General features: G+C 36.7%; 1 long non-coding RNA gene across 1 annotated transcript; it reads right to left on the bottom strand.

Annotated features, from left to right (window-relative positions):
- Positions 1-585: 585 nt before the first annotated feature.
- On the bottom strand, positions 586-1,098 carry LOC134200094 (uncharacterized). The gene is made up of 2 exons (XR_009974852.1): positions 1,030-1,098; positions 586-779 (listed from the first exon to the last, which is right to left on the bottom strand). It is a non-coding gene; the product is annotated as an uncharacterized LOC134200094 (long non-coding RNA).
- Positions 1,099-4,594: the final 3,496 nt, after the last annotated feature.

Below are 4,594 nucleotides of genomic sequence, written 5' to 3'. Positions count from 1 at the left end.
GGTGGTGGTACCTACCTGTGCGGACTCACAAGAGGTCCTACCACCAGTAACCAGTGTTAACAATTCCCTCAGTTTAAGCCCGTGAGCTGACCTACCGGTCCATAATCCTTGAGTGGTTGGAAAAGCCCCTTAGGCTACCAAAGATCAGGTATGGAAAGACAAGAAAAAAGAAATAGCTTTAAGTGGTCAAACTATTATCACGCGAGGAGATCCTCTAATTCTAATATCAAAATATTGTAACTGTAGTTCACCAGCCTTAAATAGTTACCGCAGCTCAGGTAAATCAGTCGTGAACGACACTACCCACAGTGAAATTAGGTCAAAGTCCCAATTCTTCCGTATAACCAGACCACATGACTGCGGTACAGCAAAAACCGGACATAATCGTGGTGCCTACGAATTCGAGCTCTCAATATGACGTACAAAGAGTAAAATACTAAAGATGTGTTCTTAAGCCTAAGCTTCTTCAGTATTTAGGAGCCCTAGCGACAGATTCTTTCGTAGATATCAAAGTTAGGTACCTTGAAGTTTCCAGGTCCTAAAACTCTGCATGATGAAAAAACGCTACAAAAGAAAAGCTTCGTATTTAATTATAATTTAAATCGTATATTGAAGGTTTGGTTATATTCTTTTCTCTAAGATTCATAGCCTTGGTCAAGTTAATTTCAGTAGGTATACTTCTAAAAATTCACCCCGTCTGCATCAACCTTATGTGTGCGCACGTACAAGATTGGCACCTGTCAACTTCCGACACGCCGACCAAGCACCGCTTTATTGTCCTGCTACAACAAAAAATAACTTTTGATTTCGTTCAAGGGTTTGATTGGAAATATAAATCGATTAACAATGTACTTTGAGTAATCTGTGATTCAAACATCGATTTTAAAGTCTTTGCAAATGAATCTTTTTCGATGGTAGAAAACCATTTAGAGAGGATAGATTTTTTTTGACTTAGACTTGTGTACGATCTCTTGGCCCATTTAGGATTGAGTTGATTGAGATATCAACAATGTAAATGCCACTACCTACCTAGAGACATGAGTTCTAGTACTGGAAGGCTGCGTTCAAACAGATTACTTCTTCAGGTCAGAAATAAGAATGGCCACGGTACTTATCCCGGTCCGTTCATAAGACACCTCAGAAGACTACCACCAGTAGACCAGTAGAAGGATTAAAAAACCGAAAAGGGAGGAGAAAAAACCGCAAATTAGGTTCGTCACAAAACACTACAAATCAATCCAAAACCTTGATATTAGAGTTAATGTTCAAATAAAAATAAGAAAACTTTAAAGGCTTTTTTTATCTTTTAGAATAGATCGTGCTCTTTTGAAGAATTTTGTTCATATATCTCATCCTTTATTCCTTTCACACAGAATGCCACACAAATAGATTTTATTTATCCCATGCACTCAAGCCACTTTTAATGTGCTCCGAAAACAAATTACCCCTTTTTGGAGTACTCTAATTCGAAAATAATTATGTTCTATGGAACCAGTGTTGCCACGTTGCGAGTAAAACATTAACTGTTATAAAGCATAGATCAATATCTTAGGAGATTTACATTTGAATCTCCTGCTAATTTCTAATATAATTTATAGTATGCGTCATATATTAAATTTTTTATGGTGATTCTTTAACAGGGTCATCGACTCGTAAACATCTATAGAAATGTAATTTTACCTATTTTTTTAAATTCAGCCCTTTTACACTGAAAATAAAAGTTAAAATGACTTAAAAGTTTGCCCAAAAATCACCACCACGTAATTAATTGTCTATAGCTAATAAGTAGTTTACGTTCAGTAAAAAACGTGACACATTTTAAATTTCAAGATATTTATCTAATTTTACTCAATCCTAAAACGGACACAATGGCTTACAAAAACAAACAAATGCTGGTTAATTTTAAAATACTGCAACCCTTGAAAGGGTAAACGCATGTGCGCGAGACGAAAGCATTTTTGGTGATCTCTTGTGAATCGAGTCCTGTGCCTCTTTCCGGACAAATTGATCTATCCGTGAACACATCACTAGTCCTTCGAGACACTCAAATACAAAATCGTTTTTGGTAATTCAATAATAAAATTTTGTTTTCAATTCTATAAAATTTAACAAAGTTAGCTAATTTTATGCCTGCGAGCTAAAATAGATTTTTACTATCTATATGTGTATTATACATTACACATTTTTTATATATATGCAAGTATATTCGTATATTTATTTTATTTGAAATTTTTGATATAACCTTATCCATTTGATGGTATCAATTCAAGTACACGCTATTAGAGAAATGAAGTATTTTTTAATTATGATTATTTCAATAAAGCATAATTTATTTGTTGTTCCCTAGAAGATAATTAAACTTTTCCAATAATTATTACTACATTCGAATTGGAATTATTCAAAACTTATATTCAATTTTTATCGTAGACAACATGGGATATGCTATGATATGGGAGACATGGAACTACATATTAATCCAGAAAGACTGGAACAATTAACTTTAAGAAAACCTTCGTGGAATTTAATAGGTAAATCTTCCTTTTTTTTTATTGCCCTTGTAGGCTGACGAGCATACGGCCCACCTGATGGTGAGTGGTTACCGTCGCCCACGGACTTCAGCAATACCATGGGTAGAGTCAAGCCGCTGCCTACCAAATATATTTTAGACATTTTATTTGTGACCAGGTGGGCTGTGAGCTCGTCCACCCATCTAAGCAACAAAAAAAAAAGTTTTAGTAAGGATCCCTATTTTTTTTTTTTAAATAATGTAGCTTCCAAACAGTGAAAGAATTTTTCAAATCGGTTCAGTAGCTGAGGAGCCTATTCAATACAAACAAACAAACAAATCTTTCCTCTTTATAATATTAATTTAAATAATTACTCTGATCTTCTTCATAAGTCGAGTTGTACGAATCCACTGTTCGATTAACACGGATATAAAATACATAAAAATAATAAAATTTCGAACACTTGTCGAAACGATAGTATGTCGATCAAGTCACGATGTAATTACACGGCTATTTGGCGCGGCCTCGTGTTTCTAGGGAATTCCATTCGAAGGATGTTACAGGACGAATTGATTGCCCGAAATCTTGTGCTTGCATATTAAATGTGAATTGAAACGTGTACATGCATCATCATCATCCCCCGAAAGACATCCAATGCTGGGTATAAACCATTCCGAGGATTCGCCACATCGATTGGTCCTGCACTGTGATTTCTTGGACCTTTACCAGACTTTATATTACTAATATATTATGTCAATCGTAAAAAATGCGATTGTTTAAAAAGATGTAATTTCTTTTGTTCATGAGCAAAATTAATTTTGCTTCTGTGCCGATGCCAATCTGTATTTTTTTCCCCTACCTATGCTGATAGCCTTGAGAGGCTATTTCAGTTTCGCCCTACCGAGCAGGTGGGTTCACGGGGCTCAAACGGGTAGTGTTGCTAATACTGGCCCTAGCAAGAGCAGTTTTTCGCAGAATCTACGACCAGATCGGAAACGCGACCCACTGAGAATATCCGGTGAGAAACTCAGTGGGCTGTGTCTATGGGTTAAGTTACTCGTCGAGCCCTTCGTCGCAAGCGATGGGTTAGGCGAGAACGGTGACCGGTGCTTGAAGTCCAATCTGTAAGCGTCCTCACCAAGAATTGCGCGATGCATTTATAATGGGTCACATCATTTTAGCCCAAGAAAATATTGTTCTTTCTTTCATCTAAATTTCATATCATCTCACAAAAAACTAATGTTCATCTAACTTGTACCCACAGACAATTATGACTTCATTTTTATGAAGACATTAAAATGCCACTAGAACTTTTCGTCCCCTTAATGTTGTAAAAAGGGAATAGAGGATTCACTGCAGAATGGGTACCAGTGCTTTCTAAGTTACTTTGTGGTTTGCTGGTGGTAGGCGCATTGTGAGTTCGCACGTCAGAAACCACCGGTACCAGCTTTGCGGTCCAGTTTGAAGGGCGAGACTGTCGATTTGCAATACAATTAGACTTCAAGCTGATCTAAACGAATATGATCGAGAAGGCGGATGGCAGCATGTACAGTGGTCGCATGCTGACTACCGGCTCCAGTAACTAATATCAGGTCATGAGGTCTTCCATGCGACTAAAGCAACAAAAAATCACGGGGCACGAATCTCTCGTACACTTGACAACTTCTTGTCAATTCGTTAACAGCGTTAATGGCATCTACTCTGCCCTACTCCCTCTACTACCTCTTCTGCGAACGAAAGAGAAAAAAGGAGTTCTTATAAAATTGAGTTCAAGACGATATATTGTTCTTTTACTTATTTTTCATAAAATGCAGTGCCGTCAGCTAGTCTGTGTATCGCAGCAAAAAGTTACCACGAAACTACAGCAAAAAAGAGATCTTTAATCCAAGCAAATTCTCGTAAAAACATAACATCTGAAAATGCGGTCACCGGGTGTTTCACGCTTTTTGCTCCATTATTTTTTTCTTCTGTCAAAACTTTGATACGTGGTCTTAATTTTTTTTTAAGCGTCTCATAGTAATTTCTAATAACCGAAGTGTTGTTATAGTATTAACGGTTCTTTGTGTTTCGAAGAGTTTATTCAATTC

The sequence above is a fragment of the Bombyx mori genome, chromosome 14 (assembly GCF_030269925.1).
Source record: "Bombyx mori chromosome 14, ASM3026992v2".
NCBI lineage: Eukaryota > Metazoa > Arthropoda > Insecta > Lepidoptera > Bombycidae > Bombyx > Bombyx mori.
This window is presented reverse-complemented; position numbering and strand designations above follow the sequence as displayed.